The 13,326-nt window shown below is 44.2% G+C and overlaps 1 protein-coding gene and 1 non-coding gene across 6 annotated transcripts in view; one reads left to right on the top strand and one right to left on the bottom strand.

The window, feature by feature from the left end:
* Arid1b (AT-rich interaction domain 1B) overlaps positions 1-13,326 on the bottom strand; it is a 377,401-nt gene that overhangs the window by 204,827 nt on the left and 159,248 nt on the right. The gene's annotated exons all lie outside the window — the stretch shown is intronic.
* On the top strand, positions 4,863-4,966 carry LOC121823310 (U6 spliceosomal RNA). The gene has a single exon (XR_006064721.2). It is a non-coding gene; the product is annotated as a U6 spliceosomal RNA (small nuclear RNA).

The raw sequence follows: 13,326 nt of genomic DNA, 5'->3' as shown, positions 1-13,326 counted from the left end.
ATTGTCTGATGGTAGTGGACACAAGAAGGTCTCACAGAATAAACCAAACCAACAGCATTGAGCTTTGGCAACGAGACTCGGCATCTTCTTCACAAAACAGGAGTTGTGGCGTGGCCTTCATAAGCACCTGTTCTGGTGAGTGCTGCAGATGGAAGTTCCCTTGGCCAAACAACCTGCATGTGTGACGTCATTCACCTGTATTACAGATTAGTAATCATAAGCTGCGCTACTCAAATATGGTTCAATGTGGCTCGTGAACCTGGCTTTGGGTAGCTACTTACATGGAGTAACTGCTGTATTATTATGTGGCTCTAAATGTGTTCCTGGCCTCTTTTTTTCTTTTTTTCTTTTTTAAATCATTAAGTATAAAATATCCAGCCTCACCCATGCCTACACCACTGAACTCAGTGTTTTTAGAAAGACAGTTCTAGGATGTGTTTCAAAGCCTGAGGCCACCCCGTCTCCCGGGTGGATACCTCAGAACACAGCGGCAGCACACAGGACCACCACAGCCCAGCTCCAACAGTGCTACACAGGAAAACAGTCCAGCTACTCCAGCAGGGGCTGGGAAAAATGGTAGACTAGGCTAACAGGCTCGCTCAGAATGGAGATTTGTGTCCAGACACAGTATTTTCTAGATAATTTTGTTGGCACACACAGACAAACCTGCTGAGATATGAATGGTGAGGTATGTTTTTGCTCGGTCCGTTCATGAAATAATTTATGAATGAATCTGACTGCTAAAGTTCACCTCTAAGCTGCTTGTGAGGAATCTGGAATGCACTCTCTAGAAATGTGCTAAACTGAAGTGAACTCAACCTAGGAAAAGCTCTCCTCATTAGGAGACTGACTGATGGGAAACGAATGCACCTTGCCAGCAGTGTGGACCTCTTTCATGTCTGCCCGCTGTCGGGCCCATGAACAAGAGATCTGCCAGGGTCAGCCTCCTTCCCTGCAGGAGTCTGCACTAAACTCCAAGCCAGAGTATTCATGACCAAAAGATGGGCCACCACTTACCAAGACTCTGCATGTGCACCATGTCACATGGACAAGAGGCTCTGTCACCATCACTGGCAAATCAACACATGCACAAAAGGTGATAAACTCCTCCATTCACTCAGCCACAAGTGGTGGTGTGGGATTCAGGCTAAGACCCCCTGAGTGACTACACCTTTATAATCAGTAGAGTGGTAAGAATGTCAAGATTCTATGACCTACTACATTCACCCAGGATTTTACCCTAATGCTCCACAGCTCTGATTTACGGTCTTCAAGTACAAATATTTCAACACTCTTAACTTCCCACATTCCCTTAATTGTATAAACTAAAAGCAAAATATCCAAATATTAACCTTGATTTATAATAGGCAGCAATAAAAACTGAATCCTAGACAAACAGTAAGCATTATCTATCAGTGGTTTAATTGCCTGGAAATCTGCAGCAATGGAGATGTCCAGAGTCTAGGAAGGTGTGAGCAGGGTGAAGGAGTGTGAGCAGGGTGAAGGAGTGTGATGGGGAGACACTGCAGGTGTGGCCACTGTTCGTGGTGCACACAGATCCGGACCCTCCCTCCCGCCCAGCAGCAGACTGGGAATGGGGCATGGAGGGGAAGAGGGCGCCTGTTCCCAGGACACAATGAGCAGGAAATAATTCCACGTCCAAAGCCTTACACTATGCTGAACTTGCATACATCCACTGAAAAGATTTACTTAATAAGAAGAAAAATCAACGTTAAAAGCCAGGTTCCCATTGGACCGATCAATGTCCCTTGCCACTCTGATCTCCACCTTCAAAAGTACAGAACCTCTGGGATGGTTGGAACATGAAATGACCCCCAATGGGCCCGTGTGCTTAAGGATGGGATCCCAGCTTGAGGCACTTCTCTGGGAGATTCTGGCAACTTTAGGAGGTAGGACCTAGCTGTGGGGAGCAGGTCACTAAGAGAGCCTGTGGGTACATCTTGGGCCTGATCCCTTCTTTGGCTCTCATTTTGCCAAGGGGAAAACAGCCCCACCATATCTAGCCACCATGATGCTCTGCCCAAGAAAGTGGGGTCAGCCACCAAAACAAGTCCTTTCTCCTTAAGCCATTGTCTCGGGAGGATAACAGCGAGGCAAAGTTAACTATACAACTACAGAAAAAGGCTCACGCAGTGAGTGTTTCAACTGCAGGTCTATAAGGATATACTATTCCAACTAAATGACCAATTTAAACAATTTCAAACACAATCAGGAAAGTCTAAAACATACTGTAGCCTGGTAACAGCAAACATAACAAAGCTTATTTCACAACAGTGATCATGATTTTTAAATATCAAGCAGAATATACAAGCTCAACTAACATCACTATAGTACTGGAGTCATCTCCTGTACCAAATGTGCACCATGCACACATGCACGCTCACCCACACACACCCACATCTCTACTTCCTTATTCATCATTCAGAGCAATGAAAATCAGTCAAAAGAGGGAAGTACCAAGAGAAAAAAAATTAATCCAAATTAATCATTAACCTGATGGGTGACAGCTAATTTATCTTCCTGACTTTTTCATACCTAACATTTAATTACATTTCTGTGGTGATTTGTGTCTAATACCAGTGGCTATTCTTATCTAAAGGGAAAGTATGTGTGCACAAACCTACACATATTTGTGTGTATATGCACATGTCTGTATAAGACAAATATATTCAGCATAGATCTAATGGTCAAACATTGGACAGATTTGGAGAATATCATGACTACATGCACATATACATATATGTAAAAATGGCTGAGATAAAATTCCTAATCAAGACAAAAGGTAAGAAAAAACTATGCCCACTGACAAAGTCCGAAAGAACGTTTAGCTCACGTACCCTTTGGGAAAGGAGCTGCTCACAGGGCAGCGGGTGTGACCTGTGCTGGCCATGCAGCGGCCTTTCCCTGACTGAGGCCACCGTCCTGAGCATCTCCACAACCCAGCGCTCGTGCTGCAGAGCGGGGGACAGCAGTGACTGCTCTGAGTTGATGGAGAAATGGCAAAGAGTGATGTGTGTAGCTGCGGGTTCCGGAGCCCTACGCTGTATGCAGACGACTCCTTCCATTAACTAGAAGGGAACTGACATCAGCTTCTGAACCTGAGAGACGCTGCAGGAGCTCAGCCTATGGGAAGGCCAAGCTCAGCCAGTGTGCAGGTGTCTCACCAACAGCAAGCGCAATATTAACCAAGTACAGAAGGGAATACTTGAAATCGCATCGAGGAAATGAAAGCAGGTGGTACATACTGCCTACAAAACACAATTCTTAAAGCCTGAATATTCTCTGAACTTACTAAATTTTAATAATTTTTCCAAGAACTACAATTGTAAATGTACATTTAAATATAACTTTTGAGACGTGGTTGTTCCTCTGTGTAGCCCTGGCTGTCCTGGAACTCACTCTGTAGACCAGGCTGGCCTCGAACTCAGAGATCCGCCTGCCTCTGCCTCCCAAGTGCTGGGATTAATGGCATGCGCCACCATGCTGGGCTTAAATATAACATTTTGACAATCAAGCTAATAATACAAAATAAAAACCGCCCTCTCAAAACTTAGCAAGCTCTATTATACATTATATTCCAAGTATTTAAAGTCATATTTCATATAAAAGAGCTAGAAGACAGGTTAAATATAGTTATTCCTATTTGAATTGTGATTACTTTTAACTTGGGTTTTTTTTTTCTTTTTGAGCTTTAAACTTAATGTAAGTTTAACCTATGTTTTACATAATGAACATGTCAACACAGAGATCTGGTTTATTCTACTAAATTCTACTACACTAGAACACATAATAATCTACAGCCACTTTCTTCAAATGATAGTCACTTTCCACGCCATTAAGGTGGCGAGGAGATTGCTCAGCCTGGGATAAAATTGCTGTAGAATAACATCCAATACAGGCTGAAAAAGGCAGGTTCCTCTGTTTGGGGGAAACCTAGCCAGTCCAGACAAAATTTAGGAAATGGAATAGCTGTGCGGCCCGGTCCAGATAGGGACCGGCAAGGTTGGAGCTGGAAACCGCCACCGAATTATGTTACCGCTTTGAACCCTGGTCCCAGCTGTTCAGTGTCTGCCACATGGGGACCAGACTACGGAGGCTGCTGTATGTGCAGAGGAAAGTAACTGCTATGAAATATTCATTTGAAAAGTAATTAAGTCCTGCAGTTTAAAAGCTAACCTTTCACAACACAAAAATCATCACACAGCCTGGAGATTAACACATTCGGATGGCCTCTGGTGCTTATTACAATTTATTTAGCACCTCATCTACATTGATACGTAGGTTGTTTATACAATTTTTCATTTCCTACAAGCTCAACTAAAGACAAATCAAGGGATGATTTTCTCCATATGCCCAAAGCAAAACCTTTACAGACCACACACACAGGACAAATAAAACATTAGTAAGTCTCCCAAAAATATTAATGAAAAAAGGAACCCTTTCGTGTAAGAAAAGCTGTACATCAACTGAGGTGAAGCTGGCAAAAAGGTGGTCTCTGGGCTAGAGAGAAGGCTCGCAGTGAAGACCACTTGCTGCTCTTGCAGAAGACCTGAGTTCGATCCCCAGCACCCACATTGGGCAGCTTCCAGCTACCTGTGACTCTAGCTCCAGGGGATTTGATACCCTCTTCTTGCCTCTGTGGGAACCTGTACCCAAGTGTACATAGATCCACACACATACACATATTAAAAATAAAATTAAATTAGACAAACAGATGGTTTAATAATCATCTTCATTTTTATACATCAGTAATAATTCCAAACTTACAATTTTTAATCCAGAGACACATTCTATTGACTGAATACAAACAAAAATTATCTATCATTAAGAATTTCAAACAGTTTTGCTTCAGCAGCACGTTACTAAAATTGGAACGATACAGAGAAGATTAGCATGGCCCCTGTGCAAGCATGACACCCAAATTTGTGAAGCGTTCCATATTTAAAAAAAAAGAAGAAGAAGAATTTAAAAAACCATGTTTCTCTCAAATAGTCCCTACACAGAAAATCAAATTAGCCTGTCTGACAGTCTCAGCACATGAACACAAAGATCTTTTTCTTTCTTTCTTTTTTTTTTTTAACTAGGGGTAGGAGGAAAACTAGATAGATTTTTGGCCTCAAAGGCCACACGTGACCATCAGCTTCGGTTTGGCTCTGTCCAGTAGGCAGAGGGATCTCTAAGGTGTCAGCAGAGGACTCGAATAAATCCTCCAAATGAGCCTGAGTGCTCGCTAACGGGAAGCGTGCAGGAGAGCCGACTCAGCACCCGGTACAAGGTCAGTCTGAGTCCCACGCTGCTGACGTCATGGAAGTTCCAGAAGCTTCACAGCTCGACTACAGTAGCCAACAACTGTAGGTCGAGGTGAGCTAACAGGATGGGCAGCTGAGTCCCTGAATGCCAGGTGTGTGTGGGACGCATCCTACGTGGCTGGCCGGGAAGCAGTCATTCTGACTGCTGTCAGTGACAAAGAGGCTAAGGACAGAAGGGAAACCGCCCCACAGCTCCCTCCCTACCCGGCAGCCATACTTGAACGTGGAAGCAGAGGCTTCGAGCCGTGCACAGTTCACACCAGAGAACACAGTCAGTCCTGCTCAGGAGCCACCTCACAAGCAAACAAACATTTCTGTTTTATGAAATAAATACCAAATAAATATCGTGCAATTTCTGTAAACAGGAATTTCAAATAAATAATATATGAGCAAAAGTTGTTTTCCCTCCTAAAGAGCCATTTTTGTTCATAAAAGATTTTTTTTTGGTAAAATTTGATTGTTCTTCTTAAAACAATACTCTGAAATTTTCAGATGGCTAAGAATCACTATGAATGTTAAAGATCAAAGTAAGAGTGTCCAGCTACAATTCAAACAGTACATTCATATTTGCTTCCACAGAGGCTTACTCCATACGAGTACTATGCAGTCATTTAAAAAGACGATTAAAACTATGTTTGACAGCAGAAGATGCTAAAATTCCCGAGCAATAAAACAAACAGTATTAAAAAAAATCAGTTTTTCTAAAAGAGACAATGTATAAATATATGCAGAGACAACTCGAGGATCATACAGAAAACAGTGATCCCAACTTTACAGGAACACATATGTCTTATACATACACAAACAGCAGCCATTTCTAAGGAGAAAACTACAGCTCCTTCTGTTTCTCCAGTCTACACCCCTTATCTGTGCACAGGCTCCAGCACAATCTCTAAGGTGAATCCAGGTAAAGTGCAAGCCCCCGAAACAGACAGAACCTATGAAAATCAATTACAGCAGTTAAAAGCACAGCGTTCTGAAACAGTCTTTTCTAAAGAAAAAAAAAATAAGAAAAAAATTGAAACTTGGAAGCAATGAGGCTTTATTTCCAAGTTTTAGAAATATTAAGGAGAGCAAAGGGGCTTTACACCTGAAAGGAATTCACCTTTCTAAAAACATGTTTGAATCTATGTATACATGCACTTAAGCATCACACAGAAGGCCAGAAAATGCACATGAATGTGTCAACTTCTAAAAATGTCCACATGCATACACACAGTTACTCTGAAAAAGCAGTCAGTGCAGACTTTTGTTTTGTTTCTCATTATAAAGAAGGGGCAAGCTCCGCCTTACCCAAATGAGGTACCTGTGTTTTGGGAGGTATAAAACACAGATTTTTTTTTTTTAAATATATTCCTAGGTAAATAAGACACCAGTTCCCTTGCCTTGTGTGTCTATCTATTTCTACTTTAAGAAACAACCAAAAACCCTAGCTAGGTATCATCAGTCTCATTCCTCTGCCTAATCATCAAACATTTTTAAGAACCATGTTGATCTTCTATCAAGGAGATCAAGGAGCCAAGATGCAGTAAAAGGCTGAGAGCAGGTGCCGCTGTGGGGATCCAGAAGATGTTCTGGAGTGCAGAGGTATCAGCTGGCACCTGTGGCCAGGATACCACTGCTGCATGAAGTGGAATAGTCAAGTCAACGTCTTTCATTTCACTCTCCAAATCACACATCCCAAGTGTGAAGCCTCTTGTTCCCAACATGCTGGAATGACATGCACAAATGGCTGGTCCCTACAGAGGACTTCGTGGAAATGAAAACTGGACTTGAGTATCTCGACTTCAACTGAATGGCCCAGTGTGCCAGGCACTCGGATGCAGTGCATGAGCATCATGGGTCCCGAACACACTGCGCTGTAACTTTCCTGCGGTAGTGAACAGCACAGGGCTCTTGTCAAAGCTAAGGGCTGGAGTTCGAAGCCGCCTTCCTCCTTGCCTGTGAGAACACGTGAATCTTCAGCTTGGTGACCAATGCCCCACCTTACAGCTCTTTCCTTTCCCAGCACAGGAAAAAGGCGTGCTACTCTGCGAGCTCTTCAGTGGCACCATTACCTAGACAGGAAGCAGCAAGGTCTACCTATGTACTTCCTGCTGCTTCAGTTCATAACGCTCAGGAAATCGGCTGCTTAGCAGAACCATCTCTCTAAACTCACGTCCTAAAAAGAACAGGAGTGTGTGTGTGCAATTCTAAGGAAAGATGGGAGAGTGAGTGTGCAATTCTAAGGAAAGATGGGAGAGTGAGTGTGCAATTCTAAGGCTGTGGTTTAGCTAAATATGAATGCCATTGTACTTATTTCTTTTTGGGCTTCTTGCAAAGAGTAATTTGAGGGCTTGTCCCACTTGACAAATCGCCCCTCTAAGTAAGAATGCAATACAGGAATTAGCAATGAAATGTTGCTTTTCTTTTTAAGTTGTTAGCAAGCAGCTGTACTGTGGTACTCTAGGCAACATCCAACCAGACTCCTACAGAGGAAAAACATTTGTTCACAAACATAAATAGTTTTTAAAGACATCACTTTGTCAATAAAGTTTGTGTACATTATTTCTTGTTGTTTGAACTAACACAACTACCAAAATGAAACCACATTTTTTGGTTTATTATAAACCACAATGCACAATTTCAAGAACAGAATCTATGTATCAGCACTCAGAGGATTACTATGAGTCAACAAATAGCATCCTTCACACAGAAACCATACCACACAGGTACAGAGCTTGATTCACTGTCAAAACCAGACATTTCTAGGTTGTTAAGGAAAGAAAATGAGAAATGGTGTAAAAGCAAGTGAAATGTTGGTTTTAAAGATAACCACATCAGTAGTTTAGAATGTGCAGAATGTTCTGGGTGAGATCAGGGGTGGACAAGCTTCTAAGATCTTTCTGAATGAAAACTTGAACAGGAAACAAACTCAGGCAGCCACAGGAGACCTTAGAGGCTTGGAATGCAGACCTCTTTGGCCACAAAGGAAGAAAAGTATGGTGGTCCAAGCGGCAGTCCCTTACCCTGGGGAGGTGGTGAGGGTCTGTCTGTCAAACTGACTGTGTATGTAGCAGGACTCTGATGCACAGGAGTCGTCAGATAATTCACCCTACAAATGTCGTTTTTCCTGATGGAGGTTCATCACACTAAGTACTGCCGGACCTTTATCACAACTGTCTAGTAGTGAGAGGCAGCACCCACTCCTTCAGGAGACAGTTAGGGTCAGGCTGTGCACGGAGCCTTACGCTCCAGCCTTCCACGCTGGCCCTTCACGTGTAGACCCCCAAGCATGGCGCTGCACCTACGAATGGAGGACAGGTATATTTGGGGCTGCAGCTTCCTCTGTGAGTCCCATCGTCTCATCTAATAACCTCCTCATTATCTTAACAGAAGTGCGCTAATTAAAGTCTTCGGGGTTTATGTTTAGATTGAGGCACACTAAGTGGTGAGTGGTTTTACTGAACTGAAAAATCCCAAATAACAAGCAGGTGAGGCGTTGGGAAGGGACTTCCTTATTTTCTGCTCACCTCAGAGTACTCTGCTTCATTAGCAACTGACTCCCAGGCTTCCTGACCTCACCTCCTTCTGTGCTGCCTCGCCAGCTGGACAGCAATAATTCATTGGGTTTAGTAGCACTTTTTAAAACCGAAATTATCCAAATAATTGAAGAAAGTCAGGGTACAATTAAAAATAGAAATTATCCAAAAGAAATGCTGGAGATGTTCAGAGAACATGGAAATGAGGCAAATACATCATTACAGTATTATATATAATGTATAATATAATAATGGACATTATTAGGAAATGTATTTGCTGAAAAGTGCGTCTCCATCTGAGGGACTCTGCACCTCTTTACACTAGGAATGTATCCTTCATAACAACACACCACAAGGGCGTAGGAACTGCTCAACAAAATGAACTCAATTCTCCTCACTTCATAAATAAAGGGAATTAGGGTTAGAAATGGAATGAATACGAGCATCTAGCAATAATAAGCCATCCATTTGTGCACCATGGAATCAAGCGGATACAGAGAAACTTATTTCACATGTCTGTGTTTTTCTTCTCTGACGGGGGAGGAATTTAGCAATAAAAAGATGTAACTTCCTGCTGTCACCACCAGCCAGACAGGCTCCGTAGAGCATGGTAAGCTGGAGCACAGGGAAATGAGTGTCCATGAGCCCACATGGAATTTGGGGGACAGCAGTCGAATTGGAAATGCTGAGGTATACATTCACACTACCCAACCACATTGTTTCCAATACAAAACACAGTTCTTGGACTGTCCGAACATTCAGGACACTTGAGCAGTGAGCCAGGAGACTGCTCTGACACAGGGAAAGGCAGCACCCTGTAGCATCCCCAGGAGATTCGAGCTCAGCTGTGAGGGAGGCGAGGCAAGCTGCATAACAGCTTCATTAGCAGCACCTGCTCCATCCAATCTCTCCTTTCAAGTGGCTAGCAAAGGGGAACTGGGCCCTAAAAGTCGGGGCTTTAAAAGTTCCTATGCCCTGTACACCAGGCTGGCCTTTAACTCAGAGATCCTCCTGCCTCTGTCTCCTGAGTGCCCAGGATTAAAGGCCGGCACTCCCACTGCCCTTGTAGCCCAACTGTCTCCAGACACATGTTATTATTCATCAACTGACTGGAGCAGCTACAGAGACCCAGAGCCAAACACTAGGTGGAGCCAGGGGAATACCACAGAAGAGGGAGAGGAAGGATTGTAGGAGCCAGAGGGGTGGAGGACACCACAAGAACACTGCCCCAGAAAGAACTAAGCCGGCTTACACAGGGCCTCACAGAGACTGAAGCAACCCCACATGGGACTGAGCTAGGTCCTTTGCATACATGTTAATGGCTGTGTAGTTGGGGTTCTTGTGGGGCTCCTAAGAGTGGGAGTGGGCTGTCTCTGACTCTTTTGCCTGCTCTTGGGACCCTTTTCCTCCTGCCGGGTTGCCTAGTACAGTCCTTGATGTGAGATTTGTGCCTAGTCTTATTTTAACTTGTTATGCTGTGTTCAGGTGATATCCTTGGAAGGTCTTTTTTTTTTAGGGAAATGGAGGAGGAGAGGATCTGGGGGAGAGGAGAAGGGGTGGGACTGGGAGGAGTGGAGGGAGGGGAAACTATTGTCAAGATATAATATGTGAGAGAAGGACAAAAGCAAAAGAAAAATTACAATACAAACAAAATATATATATATTTAAAAAAATTCCTAGCCGGGAGGTGGTGGCGCACGCCTTTAATCCCAGCACTCGGGAGGCAGAGCCAGGTGGATCTCTGTGAGTTCGAGGCCAGCCTGGTCTACAGAGCGAGATCCAGGAAAGGCGCAAAGCTACACAGAGAAACCCTGTCTCGAAAAACCAAACAAACAAAAAAAATTCCTATGTCACCTGCTCTTAGGCTCAAACACATAATTACTTGGGACCCATGGGGGGAAAGGCCTCTCTGTCTTTTACCCATGTCCACAGACACTAACATACTTACTCACGGGCATTACTTAAAAACCAGAGGTTTCAGATCAGCCCCATTTCTCAGACACCTAAATAAGCACACTAGGTGAAAGCCTTAAGATAATTTTATTTGATCACCAAGGTGGTGCTGAGACCAGGACCACAGAGCTAAGCCCAAGCCCAAACACTCCAATCCCAATCTCTGTTTCTGTCTCTCTGTCTCTCTGTCTCTCTGTCTCTCTCTCTCTCTCTCTCTCTCACATACACACACACACACACACACACACACACAGAGACGAGCCCTACACCTCTATCCCCACCCTGCATCTATGCTACTGTCTGACCTGGAGTCGGCCTTGGCTGAACTTGGCCTCCATGTGTATAAGAGTAGGGGAGGTGGTGAGGACATTCAAGAAATACCCTTAAGGTGCCCACCTCTGTAAGAATTTAAATACGCACAACTGAAAATTCTGTTAAATATTTCTGTTAAATACGCACAACTGAAAATTCAGAGAAATCAGCAAGCAGAGAGACACTAAACACAGAAGCTTGCTGGAGTATGCAACAGTATTCAAGTCCCAGCTCTTAGTTATACACCACAATTATTCTTACAACTGAAATCCTGGTGTTCAGCCCACATGCCAAAACCCTGCAATAGATAAAACCCTCTACATCTAAAATATATCTGTCCCTTCTGCCTCCTTTATTCTTGTATAGCTGCATGCTAGTTCAGAATGCTTTTCAAGTCAGCAGTTTGCACACCAAGAACTTGAGAGTCTTAATGTAAGCAACTTTCTTATTCTGACCAAAAAAAAAAAAAAAAAATCCACTTTGTACAAAGATCTTGAACAGAAAGCATCTATACTCTACAGCTGTGCTGCATTGTATGGCAGCCACACAACACAGGTGTCTGTTCAAATCCAACAGTTTGAAATCAGCTCCAACTAACCATAGTTCAAACACCATCATACGTCAAGTGGCTCATATATGGAGTCATGCACATTCCACAGATACGGACTATTTTTTACCACTGCACAAAGTATTTTTTGGACAATGCTGATCTAGACTGTCCAGAAACGCCGACAGGCCCTCATGCAGTCAGACTTCAGCATCCATAAACTCAAGCGCAGATCAAAATATTTGGGGAAAAACTGGGTCAGCACTGGACATTATAGGCTTTATGTCCTCCTCATCATCATCCCTAAATAGCATAGTATAACAACTGTAACAACTGTCCACACAGCACTTACACTGCAGTTAGTACTGGGAGTAACCTAGAGATATTTTGAAGCATATGGGAGACGTGCATAGAATATATTTATATAAGGAAGCCAAGCGTGTACGGATTCTGTCACTTGTGGGGATCCTGGAACCACTTCCATAAGCACCTCGGTGTACTGATCTTTGCACTGCAAATCCACAGTTGGGGCAATATTCATCAGTAAACTGCGTCTTCTCCTTTCCCTTCAGAAGAAGGATGCTAGACATGTTTGGGAACTCGCATCACACCTCAGTGGAGAAAGAGCCCTGCCATCCCTCAGCCCAAGTCAACTGAAAACTGCAGCCCACAGAGACGCTTCAGTGGTCACCAGTCTGTAGGGATTCCTGTCGGCCACAGAGGGTCAGGTTGCTAGAGAGCATGTGCAGAGGATTATGTCCCAACTGCCACCAAACACTTTCCCTCAGTCTATGAAAGTGACTGAAGATCTTTGAGTTCTGCTTCCCAGGTACTGATCTCCAATCCCATTTCTGAAGAGTGGAGCGGAAAGGGTGAGGCAGCATATTAAAAGGCTAAGCAGAAACCACGTGCCTTCCCTCTAAGAACACATGAAAGGATCTAGGCCATGATAAACAGACATAAAAGGCAAAGGAAGTCCTCCTGCGTGGGCCACTCGGCTCGCCCTCCCCAAGCCGTGGTCAGCCAGGAGGCGAGCCTGGTGTCCTGAGGCTGCTGCATTTACACATCTTCCCGGGATCTAGATCTGCAGTACCCAGGCCCTGGTCAGACCGGGGGAGGTACCAGTGCAGCCGGCAACAGGAGGTGAAAACTGAGGTAACTGTCAGATGAGTACCAAGACAGAGAGACGAGGAAGAGGCAGAGTTCCACCCCTGCTGCCTCGGTGACTTCCCTAATAGGAGAGGTCAAGGGCCTAGGTGGCTGTGCTGGGTAGTTTTCTGTCAACTTCACACCAGCTGGGGTCACTATGGAAGAGGGAACCTCCACTGAGAAAATGCCCCATCAGACTGACTTGTGGGCAGGCCTGTAGGGCATTTTCTTGACTTATGATGGATGTGAGAGGGCCGAGCTTGCTGTAGGTAGGCCACCCCTGAGCAGGTGGTCCTGAAGTCTATAAAAAGGCAGGCTGAGCAAGCCATGAGGAGCAAGACAGTAAGCAGCACCCCTCCATGGCCTCTGTATCAGCTCCTGCCTCCAGGTTCCTGCCCTGCTTAAGCTCCTGCCATATTTTCCTCAGTGGTGGACTATGCTGTGGAACTGTAAGCTGGAATAAATCTTGTCCTCCCCAAGTTGCCCTTGGTCATGGTCTTTATCACAGCAATAG

This window comes from Peromyscus maniculatus, chromosome 16 (genome assembly GCF_049852395.1).
Source record: "Peromyscus maniculatus bairdii isolate BWxNUB_F1_BW_parent chromosome 16, HU_Pman_BW_mat_3.1, whole genome shotgun sequence".
NCBI lineage: Eukaryota > Metazoa > Chordata > Mammalia > Rodentia > Cricetidae > Peromyscus > Peromyscus maniculatus.
The sequence above is the reverse complement of the archived record's forward strand: the minus strand, read 5'-3'. Positions and strand labels throughout refer to the sequence as shown.